General features: G+C 41.4%; 1 long non-coding RNA gene across 3 annotated transcripts in view; it reads left to right on the top strand.

Moving 5' to 3' along the window:
* Positions 1-17054, top strand: part of LOC149915305 (uncharacterized) — a 65552-nt gene extending 48498 nt beyond the window's left edge. For all 3 annotated transcript variants that reach the window (XR_016459233.1, XR_016459234.1, XR_016459235.1), the window contains 3 exons: positions 10333-10436; positions 16232-16389; positions 16832-17054. This is a non-coding gene — a long non-coding RNA (uncharacterized LOC149915305). The remainder of the gene's footprint in view (positions 1-10332; positions 10437-16231; positions 16390-16831) is intronic.
* The last annotated feature ends 4011 nt before the right edge of the window (positions 17055-21065 follow it).

The following is a 21065-nucleotide window of genomic DNA, read 5'->3' as shown; positions in this document are numbered from 1 at the left end:
ACTCCAGCAGAGAGAAGGGAAGAGATCCAATTGCTTCCTTACCCTTGGAATTTCTCTGTTGGTTTTAATCGCGTGATGCCCTAATGACAAACTCCACACACACTCTGGGGTATGTTCTCAACTTAATCCATGGGGATACATGTCTGTAATACTCATTAATGTCAAGAAGCGTTAGGAGGAACATAAATCTTTACTCACTAAGATGTGAATCTAGACTCTGATGTACACCATACTACATCAGCTGCTGACTGAAGAAAAAGAGGAATTCCAGCACCTAAAATGTCTACTTTAGAGTTCCTAGACTAAACAATCGATCCGGCCAAAAAAAATCAGGGGTGAAATTTCTACTCTATACTTTGGTTCAAAAACACCAGATGCGATAGGGAAAGATGCACACCCGATGGGCAGCCCCTGGCTCACACAGGAAGTCCATAAAATCCCTATGAATCCCCACGCAGCTAGACAAATTCTTTAGGTCCAAGAGAAACCTTAAAAAGCAGATAAACAATGTGTATCTGAGTAAATCTTCAGTGCCATACAGCTGGGGAAAACATCACACTACGCACATACATAAAGAGAAATTCTGATGCCAAGAAATTGGAACTACTCTATAACAGACTTCTGATTTGTGATTTCTTTGGCACTGAGCCTAACAAAAAATCACTGTGATTTCCAACTACAAATATTTTTGGAACCACCAGACTTGCTCCCATGTGTACGTTAAATGAAATGAATGTTCAAAACCCATAATAAAACCCCAGAGGGAAGTCTCCGATCAGAATATTAACATTAATCTTAGGAAGTCACTAGGAACCATTCAAGCTATAATAATAAATTGCAATAAAGAAGGAATATAAGAGCTTTTTTCTATCTGTCCGTTAAGCAGGTGTTACTGTGAATGCTCTAATCTACACAGCGCAGGAGTGAAGTGGTTGCCCTTAAATTTTCCAGTTGTGTAAAATAAATAAATGACATTACCATAATATGTACAACAATCCCTCTTATACTGGCTTAAGTGTAGTTCGGGGAATACTGCCGATACCGAGATAACGTAATGCAGCTATGCATGACAAGGCTGGAAAGTTTTCAAAAGCAATCCTTCTATCAACAGCAGGACTGTGAGCTCACTTCAGATTGATGGTGAGAGCCACTGCCAGTCACCTTGCTTGTGACCCGGCCCCTGGTCATTGAGCCTGGGCAGTCAGAGGTGTCAGGACTTGGTGCGATCACACTGCTCCTGTATGAGAGTAAGTGGCTGACTTACACTGTACTGACCTGCCTCCTGTACCTCACCTTTGAATGTGTCTGGATCCAGACTGCAGTGCCTAAATCTAAAATGGCAGCACAGTACAATGGCAATAGTGACACCATTGTCAAAACTAATGATATTTTTCAAAAGCAGCTTCCTTTGACTTGCAGCAGTCAATCAGGATGGCTCAGCATTAATATTTAGATAATGTGGGTATATGTGCTCAGTCTTTAACTGTTGAGTTTAAAAATGCTTTGGCCACAGTCTCCTTATTAACTTATTAAAACTATGGATCACTGTGCACAATATTTGTAACGTTTAGCAAGAAGAATGATCAAGAAGTGAATCAAATCAAACCAAACCTGCCCTTTATTTTGACTCTTTTTATTTTTTTTGAGTTTGGAGTCTTTAAGTAGTCACATGAAAAATTTCTCATTGTCAATAGATAGACTCAGCCAGGACTAGCACACTGTATTACTGGAAAAGACTAGGTGGGAAACAAGGTGTAGAGGAAGCCTTAATTCAGTAAGAGGTTGCTTTCTGGTTCAGGCACTGACTCCTAACGTCAAAGCCATTTCTCTTATCACACAGATCATTCATATCACACCTGGTCATTCCGTGGTGATTGCTGTCTTTCTGACACAACTCAGATTCCAGGAGGTGTGGGAACTCCCACAGCACAGCCTCTGCAAATATTTGCAGCTCAGCAGCTACAGCAAGCCATTGGAAGCTGATCCACGTTGAACTACACCACTGAATCCATTGGGATTCACCCAGTATTCACTAAGAAACGGACTGGTTATATCTCAAGTCCTGAAATCTAAAGCACCAAGACAGCTCCAGGAAAATTTCTGATCACGTGTACGATGCAATTCACCAAGAATTGTCCAAACAGTGATCTTACTGTGTTTAGTATGTTCCTATTATGAATTTCTTGTGTGCAGCCTGATAGAATAACAAAATCATCATTCCAGGTATGAATAGTACTCTATTAATAATCTACTAAGTCGTCTGCAATAGCAGTGAGTGACAGACACTTCAGCTGACTCTTGGAAAATGAATTGATATCAACTGTGAAATTGGACCCCAAGTACGGAGACATACAATAGGACTTGGCTGTGAGAGATTAGCTGGGGGCCATGTGGTTTCCCACCCTGCTCCACCCCCCTCCTCGTGAAGCAAACATGCCCCAGCACCCTGCATTTGTTTGAGATCCATATGGGCACGTCTGGGGAGAGCGCTGCGTTGGGCCGATAGGAATTTTGTTCTCTCCTAACAAACAACTGATCTGTTAATGTCTCCTGACCTGACTTCGTGGAAAACACTCATGCAGGCAGAAGCTCTTATGAACAGATGCTCGTCTTCATCCTACAAATAAGTCACTGTTTTTTCTCTTCACCACTCTGCTTTTATCTCTCATCTCTCCTATTTGACACATCTCTCCTGCTGACTGCTGGTGGGGCGAGCCTGTGATTTGTTCCAAGCAAACACATGTGCACAGTTTCCACCATTGTGTGGTCTCATGCTATGAACTTACCTGTGGGTGTTTACTTTGGTGGCATGACCTGGTATTTTTGTAGCGCTGTATCTTTTTTCTCCTTCCTTGATATTTTCTCCCCTCAGCCACGATAACTCTTCGTCAGAAGCTGCTTGCATTTCTGCTTTGATCATATAGAACGTAGCATATAGCCTCGGGTAACACAGTGCTGCTTAACACAGATGAAATAGCTACAAACCCTCTTAGAAGTAGGGTTTAAAAAGGGATACCAGTGAAATCAGATCCCTCTAGCTGGACAGCAGTCTGATAGGAGAACAAGGGCTGTTGTGGTATTTGGCAGCCAGACAGTCTTTATTGTTATTAGATGAAACAAAGCTTGTGATCTTTAGTCCTTGACCTTAACTGCAGCAGCACACTCTTAATCAGACCTTAATTTAACACCTAACATGGTCACAGAAAGGATCAGACATGGGCTGCTGGTTTAATTACATGTAGCTGATATCATCCAAACCAATTTAACCTCATTGCTGTGAGTTGGGCACTGTATGGGAATCGCCCTTTAGATGCAGAACAGAACAGTTTCCTATATATATATATATATATATGTAAAAAAAAAAAAAGAAAAAAAAAATAGCAAACATACTGTTCGAGGTTTCGTGCATTCACTTAAAAAAGAAAGAAAAAGGTACTCTTTTGGATACTTCACAGGTGATGTTACAGCCTTTTCAGGAGGAACTGGAACCAACATGATTTGCTAAATCTCTTTGCCCTTTATGCTTTCCCTTTGGCATTTTAAGCATTTCTAATCATAGAATCATAGAATGGTTCGGGACCCCATAGAAAGAACCTTAAAGATCTCACAGCCCCAACCCTGCCGTGGGCTGCCTGCCCCCACCAGCTCAGGCTGCCCAGCACCCATCCGTGGCCTTGGGCACAGCTTTGGGGCACCCACAGCTCTGAGCAGCAGTGCCAGGGCCTCACCACCCTCTGAGCAAAGAATTTCCTCCTAATATCCAACCTAAATCTCCTGACATATGTTGACCTGTTGCTATATTAAAGTGACCGATGACTGAACTGTCTAACTCTGCCCTGATTTCTTGTCAGAGAAGCTGAGTAAAAAGTAATATTTACATGTTTCATGACAAGATTTTCCCATTTTGCTGCTGCTTGCTTTATGCTTAGTTCTTCACAAACTGACACAATATTTATTATTGACATTGAAATATGAACAATCTTTTTTACATGCTTTGACACAAGATTTAATCTCTCTCTGAATTAGCATGGAAACATCCCACATCTTCCTTCAGAACGAGAGCATTCTGAGTAACCAGATTCTACTTGAAAAAAATCTTACTTTTTCAGCAACATGCCATCACCAAACCAACCACTGTACATACAATATGCTACTTACTTTTTTAGTGAAATCACAACTTTTCCATGAAATCCTGACTAAATACACTAAGATTGCTGTCAGTGTTGTAGGTTTGCTTGAGTGAGATTGCCTCAAATTTGCTAGAAGTAGATGTCAAAGTTCATTGCTTACCTGATGAGCAATCATGAGGGTCAAACTGTGACTGAGTGCTGAGCAAAGCACTCAAACAAAGCTACTAATGAAAAAATGTAGCAAAAAATATTAACAAGCAGTAAGAGCTTGGGTTCTGGAACAGAGATTTCATTGTCACCATTTATTACTGCTGAAACCTTGGGCATTTCACATTTGTTGGACAGATGGACTCAGCACGAAAAGGCCGGGACACTGAAAATCTCTCTTGCTTTCACTTTGAATGTGAATTTAAACTGAACTGCCTAGTAGTACCAGTGCAAGACTTGAATGTGGAATAGGCCCTTGTATGTTTAGTTCTTGAGTTTCTACACCATGACCAGGGGAAATGGTTTCCAACTAACAGAGGGGAGATTTAGACTGGATGTGAGGAAGAAGTTGTTTCATGTAAGGGCAGTGAGGCACTGCACAGGCTGCCCAGAGAGGAGTGGTGCCCATCCCTGCAGACCCCCAGGGTCAGCCTGGAGAGCTCTGAGCACTGATGGGGCTGTGGGTGTTCCTGTGCACTGCAGGCAGTGGGACCAGATGGCCTTTAAGAGTCCCTTCCGACTCAAACTGTTCTATGATTCTATGATTCTATATATGTTTTAGTTCCATTATGGACTTCTTGCACTGGTTGAGCTTTGAATGAGATGAAAGAAAGGCTTTGTAGTGATATAACCATCCTGATGCCAGGTTAAATCTCTAGCTGATACCACAGAATCAATATGAACTGCAGGTTGTCACTGGAACTGGAAAGAGAATCTCTATTACACCCTTATGCATTTTTTAATATTCCAATTTCACATTTGTAGTTCTGTTGTAAACAAATCTTTCTGCTGGAGGATCTGCTGAAGCTTCCCAGGCCTGGACAGAGCATCAGTGTTGCTTTTAAAACTGAAAAAAACAGTTACACACCTTGCTAGCTTCAGGTCCAGTAACCAGAACAAATGGCATTTTTCATGAACCTTCCAAACAAATTGCTCTGTGACCAACAGAGACTTTTAAGCATTTAAATCATGAGAATAAAGTGTCGGTAAGGCTTTTCTCAAGGAGCTGAACTGCCCTTCTTTCACTGCCCCTGATCAGTTCCAAAGTTCATGCAGTTAGCTCGACGCCCAGCGTGTTTTCCCATCCTCTTGTGAGTTATGTTTTAGCTTGGGGTTTGGGCTTTTTTGTGATTGAAAGTTTTTACTCGGCTCGTTGTGACCTCATGCTAGGGCAATCACTGTGTTGATTTGAAGGAATGTAGATGGGTTTGCAGAAATGTCAGGGTGTCCCATTAAGATGTTTCTTTCACCTCAGCTGGAGTACTCAGCATTTCAGTGCTGTTGTTACTGAGATGCCCTGTGGTAAGTAAAACAGCACAGAGCAAAACTGCTCTGATGTATTCCACTAACATGGTGTTAATGTGCCATTGCTTCTCTGTATTTCAGCGCCAAGGCATCACTTTTTTGGATTACAATAACATAGGCAAGTAGACTTCTGCTTTAAGAAAACAGTGCAAATCTGTCTTTGCAGCAGTTATGTATGGGGACAATGGGATACAATCAGCACTTTTCACTCTGCCTAAATGCAAGACATGGTCTCAAAAGACTTGTGAGTCCTGCAAGGCCTTCTTCATGTGCTTACCTTTACACTTGATGCAAGGTTGTGGCACGCTGCTTCATTGCTTCTGGATGGCTTTGGATCAGGCTGGGTCAATACGTCTGTTTGAAAGGGGCCCCTCTTTCACAATGTCCCAATGTATGCACTTACAGTACCAGAGTGCAGTGTACACGGTAACTCATGTAATCCGTTTTGACTAAACTTTTCCATTTGCAATGCTGGCATTTGTACCAGCTAATGTGTATTTGCTCTGCCAAGGCTCTCAGCACCTAAAAGTGCAATTACATAGTTCAGAAAGCTCTCATCTCAGAAGTTCTCTTTATGTCTAGGTGTTCATTATCCTAAGGATGGAACTCTTGCAAAGAAAGCAAAGTCTGAGCTTTCTTCATAAGGAAAAACAACACACCTTATTCATAGTTCTCTTATTTTTTTTGTGATTCATATCATGCTTAGTGTTCTTCTTAAGTCTGCAGTCCCTGGAGCTAGATTATGGCTATGAAATCTCAGAATGTGTGGTACTCAGAACGGGAAGTTTTGAGATCATTCTTGCAGAGAAAAGCTTGGAAATAAAGGCACAAAGGAAGCAAATCTGAAATGTTAAAAAAAGAATCCAAATTCATAAGCTAAATTGGCACAATATTGGGGCATAGAGGACAATTTAGTTCTAGGTTCTCACAGAGAACTGCAGTTATTAAGATAAATAAAATATTTTTAAATTTATTGCCTTAAGGATATATAATCCAATGTCAAAATGTTTTTGTTTAGAGGATGTATTTTCATTGTCACAAATGTTACATTTTGTCTGTAAATCATAATAGACTAAAATGTCTTTAAGTGGTGAGTTTGGTGCAGAACTAAGCAGTTTATTCAGAGGTACCTGGATATACATCTGTACCCATAGGCGTGAGCTTCTGTCTATATCTTCTCATCATTTTAAGGTTAATATTGGCATTTTCAAGCCTGATTCATGATTTTTAAGTGCCTGACCCTGACAGCACTGAACACCTGCCTTAGTTGTGGGCGCTAATCTCTTTTGAAATTCTAACCTAAATTGAAAATTTCTGCCATTAAAAAATCCTAGACCAGACAAGCTGCTTGCCAAGTGCTAGGCTATAAATTACAGCCATTTCTTTTTATTGCACTGTTACACACTAAAAAATAAAAAATAAAAAAAATAACCCCCAAACACCTAAACCCACAAATCTAATTACACCAAATGTGCTCTTCATCCAAAGGCGAGCCGCTGAGCTGGGCTCCAAGCAAACCATACAGCTCAGCTGCAGCCTCAACTTGGGGAAGAACAGAAGCAGAAACAGGAACGCAACTGCAATTCTGCATTAGCCCTGTAGGGAAATATCTAAATAAGTAATAAAATTAATGAAATACTATTTATAACCACTGTGCAACAGATGTATTATTTATAAATAAAAGCAAACCAGGTTAGCCACTGTAAACTGACATGGCCCAAATGATTGCAGAAGTGATTTACACAGCAGGGAACCTGGCACAGCTTTTTCCATTGTGGCCATCACAGCTGTGTTGGGGATACATTTTGGGAAGACAAGGCCATGAAGGACCACACAGGTTCTCATCTATGTGCAGCATGGAACAGCCTTCCACCTCCGAGGCCTCAGGCTTGTTCTGCACTATCTGGACATGAACATCATTACAACCAAAGCATAACCAGACTCAAAACCACTAGCTAATGTTTCTCAAAACCCTCTGAATGCCACATCTTCTCAGGAGGAATTTTTTTTTTTTTTTTTGCTATTCTATTCTTCCAGATGGAGATTTTTCCTGACAACTCTTTCCTAGTTTGTGGCACTGGGGGATGTGGTTAGTAGGCATGGTGGTGATGGGTTGGCATTGGGCTTGGTGATCTTAATGGTCTTTCCCAACTTTAATGATTCTATAATTCTATGATTCTACCTAACTTCAAATCTCTCATGTTTCAGTTTAAGCCCATTACTTCCATCTCTCATCAATAGTCCCCATGGGTAAGAGCTGACCCTGTTTTCTGTGTTGTAGCATAGTTTCCAGTTTTTCTCCAGCTCTTGTTCCATTCAGGGACCTTTCCTATTCCCAGCAGAACTGCAGATTGCCTCCATAGCTAAGGACAGTGCTGCCATTTATATCCATTGTGTGGGTATCATTAGGTGCAAAAATGTATAATTGTCCAGGATCCATGCCTTGAACATCTCATTGCAAACAGAGAAGAGACATCTCTATTGATATCAGGAACTCCCCCAGACCTCAGAGTGGGATTTTTCTACCACATCCATGTCAGATTTTCAATGAAGCTGAATGAGACCTAATGATTATTTCCATAGAGCAGCTCCTGGTGTGAAAACACCTTTTGACATTGTTGCTAATACAGGCTGCTGGGAAGGCAGCTGGGGACGTCAAATGGTCGGTAGCCCCCAGAATCTGTGGAGATAATCTCACACGTGCTTAGCCTGGCTAAAGAGGAAAAACATTGCGAGAGCAGTGATCTGATGCAGATTTGTTTAAGTGCTGAGAGTCTGTGTTAATATTTGAGGTCCTGTCGGCAATGCTGGACACCTCTATTTCAAAACTGCACCTCAAATGGTCTCACAGAAGAGTTGATGCTGGGGGACACACATGAGCTGTGAGAAGCAGCAGGCCGACCATGAGATATGTGCATCATTTAGCTCTGGAGGTGTTCAAGGCTAGGTTGGATGGAGCCCTGGGCAACCTGATCTGGTGGGTGGCAACCTTGTCCATGGCAAGGGGGTTGAAACTTGATGATCTTTAAAGTTCCTTCCAACCTAAGCCTTTCTATGACTCTGTGATTTAAGATGATGAGTGCTTTGCCTTTATTCCTGCCTGGGGACATAGGGAAGGGAGTTTGACTTTTCTAGCACAGGAAAATGAAGCTGTGCACATTTGCAGGCATTTTTGCATTTCTCTGTTAAATGACCCTACATTTCGAAAAGTATAGCCAAAGAAGTGACGGAAAAAAGTCAATCGTTATCAAATTTATACGTAACATGTGAATCCTGTTACAGGAGATTTTAGAGATGGTCAGCTCAATGCTTTTGCTTCTGCTGAATCATGGTATGAGGCAGGAGTTGTGTCTAGTCTGCTATTGACCTGTCATGGCCACAGGGTTAGTTTGCAAGAAGAACAAAGAGGAGGCATTAACTGCTTATTACAAAGAGTGAAAAATTGGAACTAATCATGGTACAGTGCTGCTGCTAATGCATGTGACACCTCCCCCTACTTCACCAACCCATATGGGGGTTTAAAATGTAAATACAATTTGTAATTGAGAGCAGCATTTTATTACTTGCTTTTAAGAGGCACAGGACGCCTGTAACCTTCAATATGAAATTTCCGTTGGCTAGAAATAAATTCAGCTCCATGTTTTGCTTTTATTCCCGCTGCGACACCCGCATGAGAAAGGTAACGGCTGGTCTGCAAGCTTTCACTCTCTCACTCAGCACCAGGGGAGAAGTGGCTGGGAGCTGTGGTTTTCAGAGTCACACTACTGCCTTCCTCACATTGCACACTGGAGGCAAAAGCAAACACGCTGCAGAGTAAATCCTCAGAGATGCTGAGAGCTGCTGAGCTACTACAGTCTGGCTGGAGTCAATGAGAGCTGCAGGCACTCAGCCCTTGCCTGGATTCTGCTCTCAGCTGCAGAGGTATGCTGCCTAAAAGCAGCTTGTTTTGCTGACGGTAGTTATTTATTTATCAGTCTTGCAATAGCACCTAGAAAATATGGTTTGGGGCTCAGATTCCATTGTACTAGGTGCTGTACAACTACATAACAAGTAACAGTTCCTGCCACAGAAAGCTGGTAATGTATGTGTAAGACAAGTGACAAGAAATATGAGCAGAAGAAGTAGCGTGGGATATTTCTGCTTCTTCTGTGATATGGGACACATTACTAGGATTTATGATTTATGGTCAGATGAGCTAGGAAGTAAAATATTCAGGCTGTATTTGGACAAATGGCCTCATGTTGTGCCAGAGGAGGTACGTGTTGGATATTAGGAAAAACTTCTCTGAAGGAGTGGTGGGGCATTGACACAGGATGCCCAGGGAGGTGGTGGAGTCGCTCACTGTCCCTGGAGGTGTTCATAGAAATGTGGAGATGTGGCACTGAGATGTGGTTAGTGGGCAATACTGGTGGATAGTTGGATTGGATGATCTTAGAGGTCTTTTCCAACCTTAATGACTCTACTATTCTGTAATTCTAAAGAGTGACTCCTAAGTAGTACCATAACAGGATTCACCTTTACACTTTGAAGATTTTGTCTGGTCTGGGAATGAAAAGTTCCTGTACAGAAATGAAGGCCCTGGAGTGCCACCACCGAGTAAGTTACTCATGGATACTTCTGTCAGCAGGGAAATAAACTCCTTCATCCTCCCTGCTTCCTTCTTATATTCAATTTCGTTTTGTTTCATCAGGGACTTTTCTGTCAGCTGTACACCTGGGAAGCAGCATGAGAAGAGTTGCCCATAAACAACAGCACAATAACTTGGACCTTTAGTCCTTGCAGGACATCGGTAGGGTAAGGAAAAAGGAAATTATTCACACTTTGGATGGAAAGACTGTGCTGAAGTCAGGAGGGTCTCAAAAACTTAAGAACGGTGACATAGTAAAGATTTAAAGAAAAATGGAGAAAAACCTCAAGACTCAAGGTCCTCAACTTTAAGCACCAGCTCATGTGTATGTTACTCACCAACAAAGTGAACAGTTCTGGGCAAAGTGGGCAAAGTGGGGAGAACTGTAAGGGAAGGTATAAGAAATGACCCAACAGTGGGTGTACTTGGGTTAAGAATTCACAACTCTGTTGGAATTATTAGGGTTTATTTCTCAAAAAGATATATTCTTGCGTATCTCTAGTATAGTAGAGAAACCAATAATCAAAACTGAAAATGGAATAAGTAAGGCTTTGAATGGTCTAGCCTGAAATATTTGCCTTCAAGTGCAAGTTGTGAGAGCCTGTCAGGTACCCAGTGCCTTACAGGGTTTAATTCATCATATGCTTATTCATTCACTGAAGAATCAGTAAAGTAACAACGGTAAAACTTAAAATGAAGGCAGCCATTCCAGCGTATGCCACTTTAGTGAACAGAAATTCATTCTGCTACTTTGAGACTACTTGGCTGAATTAATGTGTAGGACATAATAATAGCCATGCTGAGAGTGAAATCTTCCTTCTCTCATTAGAAACCACTTCTGTTCTTGTTGAGCTGTATCCTCCTACCTTCATTTGCTCTGGGTTCTATCCAACATTATTTACAATAATTGTATCCACCTTCGCTGCTGGATTTCCTGAAGGAATTGTGGCTAAGAGGGATAAAAGATGTCTGCACACTCAGTGGCTTTTTCCTCAAACAAATCAGGAAGTCAAGCATGGTTTACAATGAGAAAGAGCTACTTGAAGAGCTCTGAGGTGATTTTTTTTAATTTTTTTTTTTTTTTTTTGCCTCTTAACATTGCAGGACACCTAGACATCCAATCTTATGCACAAGAAACTTAAACTGTACATTTTGTCAAGTAGATAAGTGAGTTAGTTAAAAAAGTCCTTCAAATTCATGAGCTCCCATTGAGGTCTCAGGAGACATTCCTGGACATAGAGGTGGGAGTAGGGTAACACAGGGATAATCTCCCCATAGTGTTTTTGTGGAGTCCTTATCTTCCAAGGTCCATCAGCTTGCTGGTAAGAACTGAGTCTCAAGTGCGGGGCAAATCCACTGTTGACTGGGTTTGCTAAAGTTACCTCTTTCTGCACTTCTGATAACCTTGAATATTTGAGTGCATATTTCCTTACAAGAAAAAATAATAAATACTAAAAGGGAAATACAAGATGACAGACAGCTGATGCCTCCTTGCATATTAACAATTTTCATGTCACACTGACAAATACCCTAATGCAGATGACATCTTTCCTAACCCGTGTTTATCTACACGAGTTTCTGAACAGCACCAAACTACAATGGTTGAATGAGTGAGGAGAGCTTCATATATAAACACATTAAACAACAGATGAAAGTAGAGTCTGTACATTTTGCCCGCCTTACTGAATATGCACTCAGTAAGCAAAAGACAGGGTCTGGCTTAATAAGGTTAATGAAAACTGGATTCCTCTCTGCCTGGCATATTGGAAAAACAAAAACCTGAGGCTTGGAGTTCACAGCAGTCTTTCCAAAGGAACTTGGTTTTTCTTCTGTGCTTTTGGTGATAGAGACATATATGTTATCTATAATTTCTGAATGGCATTCTCATGTCTGAAAGTGAATGCAGAATTTCCTGGGTTATAAAGTGTTTTTGTGTTTTTCCTTCTAATACAGCAGGAAGTCAATGTCTGTCATTGATGAGGGAGCGTTACTCAGACCCAAGAAGAAAACTAAAAGGAGGAAAAAAAGTGGATTTTTCTTGCTTCCACCTTCTGAGAAGCTTGTTAGGTTTTTGTTTTGCTGTAGAAGGTGATGGTAGACCTTCCTCTGCAGTTGTTGTTGTTACCTATGTGTCATTTGTTTCTGGAAGTTAGGCTGAAGGTTGGCTGGGAGCCGCTGTTACTTATGATAAGGGTCCTCCAGTTCAGATTCCTGACATTTTTTCCTTCCCAGTGCACTTTTTCCTCACTGCATTGCTCTGTACTTTTTCAACAAGATGGTGTGTGATGTCCAGTTATGCTCAGCAGAAGTGTCTGACCTAAGTTCAGTTTAGGGATAGATTGTGTGCTTACTCTCAGCCCTCTGTAGGAACCTGGCCTGAGCTGTCAGAGTAGTTGCCTGAGTTTCATCATGGATGAAATGAGCTGACAGCAGTCCTCTCCTGCACTTCATTTACCTTACCAGGGCCAGCTTTCATGTCTGCAAGGGTACAGCAGACAGCCTGTAGAGCACTGTCTCCATATGACCTGCAAAAACCAAGCAAAAGAAGTATAAAGAGCACTTTGCTGTTCTTCCAAGAGATATTTTGGCTTCTTGAAGCCTTAGTCTTGACTTCTGTTGAAAGGCACAACATGGGTTGAAGTTGTTTCTTCCACATGTTCAGCTCTCTGTCAATTCAGAGCATTTAGGTTTTGGTGGTTCTCATGGTTTGATACCAGACCTCGTGCTGCAGGGAGTCTTTCTTTATGGCCAAGGTGGTGGGTTTGTGGCCCAGATTTCTTTCATGCATTTTTAAACCTCGAAAATGCTCGTTAGAGGTATTTCCTTCACAGTTTGGTACCTCAAGGAGTGTTTCAGCCCATCTGAGATGCAGCTCCTACAATTAAGTCTTACTTTCAAAACTTTTGTCCCATAGAGCATGACTGTTGAGGTGTTGACTCATTATTTAAGGGTACTTGGGTGGAGCTTGGAATACAGTGATATCACTATATGTGGCATTTGAATTTCCTCCCGTTTGAGTGACTGTACTGTGTATTTTCAAGCCACCATGGCATTCTGCGTTGCACTTCTGAGTACATTGGCTCCCATGCATACATAACTAAAGTATTGAAGTTCTGGGAACATATAATGGGTTAGCAAGCTAAGTGAGCCAAACAGCAGGTCAGGACATGTCACGACAGAATTCAGCCAACAGAATGATATTGTGGGGGGTCCTCAGTTAAAAGCACGTGCTTAGTCTCAGCTAGGAGTAAATATTACTGCTGACTGGCAAAGCCAGCAGGAGAGACCTTCAGCCATGACTTAGGTCCTTGTTCTGTAAGGTTCTATCTACTGTCAGCAAACAACCTAAGTCCCAAGTGACTCGATCTGAGTTTTCAGGTTGCTTAACCATCACTGTGAATTTGTTTCTTTGCTCATTTTCACAGATCAGTATGTGAGGTTCTCAGCTTGTCTCACAAGTCTTCATCGTAGGGCCAGGATGGATCTGACCCTGATTTCCTAGGCGGGCAGGATGGCACCTTTCATCTGTGCTGCACTCCTGTTGCTTTTCTTAGTTGTAAGCCAGGTGATGAGTTTCTTTAGTGTGAGCAGGAGGGCTTGTTACAATGCCATGAGATGATGCTACTCTAATCATGTTTTAGAAAAGTGCTGAAATACTGAATTAGGGATCCCTGATATTTGCAAATAGTTGCTAAATGCCTTCATGGACCCTAGCTTTTACAGCTATTATATTGGTGGAGTACATTATCTATTACCATGTTCCACATTCAACATCTGCACTGCATTGCCAACCTACTATATTCATAGTAATTTTCAGTGAAAGTGACTGGTTCAGCTGGCATTTGTCACTGCACTTAAATTCCTGAATTGTTTCTTATTTGGCAGTGCTTTTTCTAGTGCTCTTATGGCATAGCCTAAAATATGTGCTGTATTCTGAGGTAGTTTTGCTGCCTATCTTCCATCCAGACGTGTGTGTTTAAGCCAAAGTGGAACTTAAGTGGCTCCAAACCTCAGTATGATGAGATTCAGCATAACTCTGGGAGTCAGCTACAAATACCTGGCATGAATTTGGCCGCTGGGTCAATATGCAGTTCTTATTTTCTGTAAACAAAAGTCTCTTATGACCTCGGCTTCTGCTATGCTGGGTTTTTGACAGAAGAGGCAAAACCTATTATTTTATTACATTCCGATATAGTTAGGTTTTATTTGAAGAGATCATATTGTTTATCCTGAAATTTTAAGAAGCTCTGTGCCAGACATATTAAAAATATTTTTAGAAATGACACTTTGGTATTTGCAAACAGAAGTTGCAGATACATTAGATTAGGCTGATTTAGAAAAGCAAATTTTATCCTAACAGGGAAAGGCCCTGTAGATGCCAACATTCAGGCAAAAGCTGTGACAGGTAGAACCACTTGCCAAGTGATGGGATGGCTTCTCCAGTCCTTGAAATTTTAAATTAAGGTAGCCTGTCTTCCTGTGAATACAATTGGTCAAAATGTGGACATACATCAAATCCTCACCTGCCTTCCCAGAGCTCTTTAACTTTCCTCCAGACTGCCTCACTTCCTGACTTCTGCTTTGTTAAAACTAACTTCTTAGAGTTGTCTTCCTGCCAGATAGAACTGGTATTGTCAGCAGAAACTAATTATTATCTCAAATCCTATTTTGCAGCAAAAATGTTGAGATCTATCCCATTGCTTCCAGTACCTCCCAGATCATTCCAGTACAGGTCCCACTTTGCTTGTGACCAGTGGTCTAAGGTGGATGCAGAGAACAGACTGAACTGCAGACATTACCATGTGCAGAACAGTGAGGATAAAGCCATTAACCAGTCTGGCTCAAAGTCAATGGCATTGAATTCTGTCACTGAGGATGTTATGAGTTCATTGGTTTGGCCAATTACTAGCAGCATAAAATAACAGTAATATTTAAAAATATGTTCTAGCTTAACCAGAAAACATGCTTGATATATAAAATGTTGTGACCCATGTTAGGCAGAAGAGGCTAGAGATGGTTCTTTGATTGTTTCATGTACAAAAATTCCAGTGGAATTAAAGGTAGATTTCATTGGCACAGGCTGCCCAGGGAGGTGGTGGATGGCTATCAAGAAAAGGGTGGATATCACACTGAGTGAAATGGTTTACTTATGAGGTGGTGATCAGTTGATGGTTGACTAGATGGTCTTGGTGGTCTTTCCAACCTTAATGATTCTGTGATTCTATGACTGCAGTCCATCAGCTCAGTTATTTTGGTTACCATTGGTCTTCTGTTATGGTTTCAATAGAGAACAAAGCAGAGCTGTTGCACAGAAACAGTGTAGCTCCAGAACATCACAGCTTCATTTATTATTATTGACTGAGGTCTTCACAAATGAAGCTTATGTCTGCTTTTTCCACTGGGGAACCAGGAAGCACAAAGTAGCTGGAGAATGAAAAATAGACTTAATGCAAAAGGGTAGGAGTCTGCAGCCTTGCCTGTGACAGATTTTTCTGTTGGGCCCAAAGTAAGACACCTTTTTGTGCTTCTGCCCTCTGTCTTTGAAGCATGGAGTAACTGCTTCTAAGTCTCTTGGGTGTGTTGAGAAGACAGATTTAGCCTCAGTTTTGAAATACACATATACTGTGGTAATTAGAACAGTACAAAAGCAAATAAAAACAGGAAGAAGAAAAGTACCTAACCCACAAAAGGATTTAGTTGATGTGCAACAAATGAGATATGGGACCACAGACTCCGTAATGAAGTTAAAAGAAATATTGAACAGCTGCTTTGCTGCACACTTTTGCAAAATGAAATGACATCCTGCAGGAAAAATGGTACAGGCTCATTTGCTACCCAAGAGGGCAGAGCTAAGGTTACAGGGACTATAACAATGTTGTCATTTTCTTACTCCCAGGAGCTGCACTTTCCATCATGATGGCTTTCGTAATGTAATTGCATTTATGTGTGTGATGATTTTTAGAGCCTGATCCGTACTACTGCAAATGAGGAGGAACTCCAGCAAAGTCAATGAAGTGATCCCCCTGCAAAAATGATGAGAGGCACAGCAGAAGCAGGCATGCTCAATCCACAACCTTCTTCCCCAAGTTCTACAACAAATGCTCCATTCTGGAATAGCAAGTAGGTGTCAGATGAAAACACAAAACAATGACAACAGTGCATTTTTCAGTAGCCACATCATATTATGTCATTGATGTCATGTTGAGTTATATTAGTCTGCTTTTCATTATGTTGTGTTATGCCTTTTGACATAATGCAACACACTGTAAGTAACATAAAGTGACCTCCAAGTATAAAAGAGAACACAGTTTTTGTCAGATTAGATAGTGGCTATGAATTCTCTGAGAGGGAGGGGGAAGTAAGAAAAGGAGAGAAGAAGGTTTGGATTCAGTGTCCTGAACAACAAATCCACAGAACTTAATTAACACTTCCAGCAGCCCTGGTTGTTCAGATAGGTCTGTGTGTCTCTGCTCAACACAGAGAAAAGATTCTCAGCTGGACTTGTGCTGCTTAATTTATTTAAGATTTTGCAAAGGTATCTGTAATAGCTTCTTCCTTTCAGTGCCTGAAATGTAGAAGCTCCACACAGCATGAAGACTTTCCTGAGATTTCTTGTTTTGCCAGCCTCCATAATGCAATAATCGGACCAAGCTTAGCAGATGGACTTTCTGAGCTGCACCCTGTAACCTGTACTCTATAACAGGAATTTAATCAGCTGCTTAAAAAACCACTTGGCAAAGGAAAAGGGAATCATCTTGGCTCTGAAAGGGGAGCTCCTCATTAATTTAAGGTAATAATGGGAAAGTGTGTGGTTTACAAGAAGTTGCTAATATTCTCTAGAAGGCTTGAAATCTACCTCATCTTGGTAGGTCCTGGTAGCTTAGCTTGAAAAAGCTGGTGTTCTTGCCCTAGTGCTTACTGAGCAGCATGAGGGGTACTGACCAATGGTTGGCACACTTGCCAAAGCTGGCAAGACAATGATTCAATTTGCTGCTTTGCTGTTAATTCCTATTTACATTTGGATTAATCACTGAGTATATCTGTTCTCCACCTGCAGAATAGATGCACATCTGTGGCTTAGAGGATGTTAGTAGCATGCAACAATGAGCAAATAGACATCGTGGCCAGAGAACAGTAAAAGTTGGCAGTCCAGCAAGGTACATTTCACCAGGGTGCAGAGTGCCAGAAAGGGACTCATGTGAGTCCTGTCTCTGCCCTTACCTTTAGCCTCAGCACCAAGTTCCACACAGTAATACACACACATACATATATAGGTACAGAGATGGTCAGTGCGCAGAAAGTGGAGTCCTTTGGCATGAAGGCTGAGATGCTTTTCTTCCAAATGTTTGGGAGTTGTCCCTATCTATTGGCAGCACACGGTAGGTTTCAGTTCCCAAATATGATTAGCTGTCACATGTCTTCTTTGGGAGATGTGCCATTGAAACACATGAAAGGAAATGATCTCTGTGCAGAATGAGAGGAGGAATGTTGTGATATGAAGGTGTTTCAAAAATCAGTCTACAATAGCTGGGATACTGACAAAGGTAGTTGTTATATATTGCCTATGTCACATATTCAGCATTAGAGGCTTTTTCTGTCCTTGCTGATCTGGGAGAAGAGGCTATATTCCACTTGGCTTTGCATCTTACTACAAGAATTGTCACTATCTTATTAGGAAGGGAACGATAGAAGGATCAGAAACATTTTCATGATCAGTCTCAAAGACACAAGCGACAGAAGCTCTTGAATACATTTGATGTGGTCTTCCTGAGCAGTAATAAATGGGAAATCTCATTTAAGAAAGGTTTTTTAAGGATAAAAATTTGTGTTGCTGACAGAGTGAGAGTGTTTTGTGTGTAAAGAAGGCTCACAGGTAAGCATTCAGAACAGCACATGATATCAGAATCTAATGCCACATGTATTTTCTCTATAATTTCTCCATCTATAAATGTACTATAAGTTAATATCTACTTAATTTCCAGGCATGCTGCATTCCTTTAAGATGTATATAAGATGCTGTCCTTGTTCGTTAGGCTGTTAAATATTACAGACTTAGCAGTTATTCCTTTGGAGCAGCGTGCAATAAACCAGCTCTGCTTCCATCCTGAGATGTGTGCAGTCAGACCCCTGTGACACTGCCATCCACAGCGCTCTGTGAGCACAGAGATCCACCTTTAAGTGGCATTTTGCAGCATCAGAGACTCCAGAATGAAACATTCTGGCAAGTATTGTTCACTTCATAAAGAAAGCTGTTACCCTTTAGTCATTAAATTCATATAGAAAGCTGTTACCCTCGGTAGAACGCCAAACCTTACGGCCACAGACTCCGCACTGGAAAACCTCACTGAGTTTTGCAGCCAGGCTGGATCTCAGGAGACTTCCTGTTATTATTTTCTCTACTAATAAACCATTATGTTGTCTCCTTCACAGCACACAGAGTTTAAATAAGCCCATCCCTGTGACAATCTGATTTTCTAAAGGAGTGTCCTGTTCTGTTGAGTCATGTGAGCAGAAAACACAAAGAAGTAGAGAGACAGATCAAAAAGGGGTAGCAGAAAGGCCCTGGAGGCAGACTTAAGTTTGGTATTTAATATTTCAGGTAAAATATTCACTTAGCATCAATTATCTTGTTGGGTTCTTTTTTTTTTTTTTTTTTCCTTCCAAATGAAATTGCCTTCTGAATCAGCCAGCTCTCTAATTACCAGATTGAATGATTGAAATTTTTAGGGCAATTAAATTCAAGCCTTTCTTTTTCAGTCCTTACGTTATTCCCCTCTTCTCTCCCTCCCCTCTGCAGTCTGGAGCCTTTCTATAATTTGGAGGCAGTAGCAGAAGCAAGCAGACCTTTAAAGCCAAGATGTACGTCTCCCTTAATTCCTCTGTGGATTTGTTTTATAGACTAAGCAGAGAGGGCTCTGCTCTCTCACTGCACCGCATTACAAATACATGGTATTGTGTGGGTTTTCTCCTAACATGTCATGTCATTTAAAAAACAGCTTGGAAGAATTCATTTAATGTAGAAATTCCGTGAAAATACAAGGATCAATGTAGAAAATACACGCACTATCGCAAAATGCCTACGGATCAAGCTGGAAAACTAAGCAACAAACTGATGACAATAACGATGATTGATGATACAGCAGATAAGAGAAAACAAAACTCCCAAAGAAACAGCACAGAGCATCTGTTAACAGAGTGGTTCAGACAAACTCCTGAAATGGCTGCATGAAAAGACAAGTGTTCTTCCAAAAAAGGGCACAACATTCACAGGATGGAATCCTGGGCCCAGTGAAAATGACAAAGCTGCTGCTCATTTGGCTGTCTTGTTAGGCTTAGAGCAAAAACACAAACTCTTATTATTAGATGTCAGTATGTGAGATTTTAGACTGATTTCAATGGGTCTGTTTCTTCCTTAAAGTTAAGCACATCCTTAACAGCCTTGGAGGATCTGAACCTCAATCAGTGGGCATAATAGTCTGTATCTGCTGCTTACACCAAAGCTTTGAAATTCCCTAAGACTTCCTTCCAAAACTTTGCTCTGAATTTTTCAGATTGCCAAACCCAATCTATAACGTACAAAGCTGGCACTGCTAACAGTGGGTATTTGCAGGCAAGTGATGCAAGGGGTTTATTTTTGTGCTGTGTTACACCAGGTAATGGTATTCTGTCACCAAAGTCAGAATGAGCACTATGCTGACTTCCACTTTATATCCCAGACAATTTCACTAAAGCCAGAGGTATTGTATTGTGCTCATTTATTGCTTAATTATCCCTGTAGGTGTCCAGGGTACTTCATAACAGCTAAAACAGTCCTTGCCCTGAAGAGCATGCAGTCAAATCTAAGATTAGAGGTGACAACACTGCAAGGAGCTGGACCTGGAGGAAGAACAAGGTCTTTGTTCTGCTAGGCATGGGTCTGTCCCAAAGTTCAGCTAATTGGTTAACAACTTTTCTGAGTCAAAGGCAGTGATTGATGTACACATGTACTTTGATGCAAGTGCACGTTCCTCTTGTTGCTACTGTTTTTAAGGCACCAGCTGTCCTGTGTAGATATTCTCACAGGCACTTGTTAGACCATTAGGAAATATGATTTCACTTCTGTGGAATGACACCAGTTTGTACTGGTTAACGTTCTGGACCATTGTCATCTATAAATCAAATACAAATGATTTATGAATTGGATGGAATGTGTATGTATTAATGTCCACGTGCTTTCCCTGGGAGACAGCCCTTGTGGCTCCAGTGCTGCCTTCTGATTCCTCCTGCTCTCAACACCACATTCACTGCTGCACATCCTTCTTTCATACTTCATCACTCGCCATCTGGTTGCAGTAGCTCGAGGTCTAGCTCCTGAATTTCATACATGATAGGTTCACTGAAAACAGGGAAAACAGGCCTGATCTGCCCCTCTCTGTTTGCATCTGCAGAGCAGTGTCTGCCCAGCACGCCTCCCAGCTCTGGCTGCCCCTGTACAGAATCTCAGTCATTTATCTGAGTGCTGCACCATGCTCTGCAGCAACCAGACCTCTTAATACTCAGGATTTACTGCTAGTTTCCTCTGCGTGTTTCTCAAGAAGTGTGGTTTTCTTTCTACATTTTCAGGGTGCCATGTTCATTTAAGATCTTTTCAGTGCATGCCCTGTGCTCATTACTTAGGAGTAGGTGGGAAAGTCCCTTCAGCTGTAGCGCATTGTGAGCGCTGTACAATTGTATCCCAACTGCCTACTCTTATCTCCCGCATTATTTCTGTGAAAGCTAAAGCTGTGCATGGAACAGATGCTTGGAATGGTATTGGG

This window comes from Phasianus colchicus, chromosome 21 (genome assembly GCF_987193195.1).
Source record: "Phasianus colchicus chromosome 21, bPhaCol1.hap1.1, whole genome shotgun sequence".
Lineage (NCBI taxonomy): Eukaryota > Metazoa > Chordata > Aves > Galliformes > Phasianidae > Phasianus > Phasianus colchicus.
The sequence above is the reverse complement of the archived record's forward strand: the minus strand, read 5'-3'. Positions and strand labels throughout refer to the sequence as shown.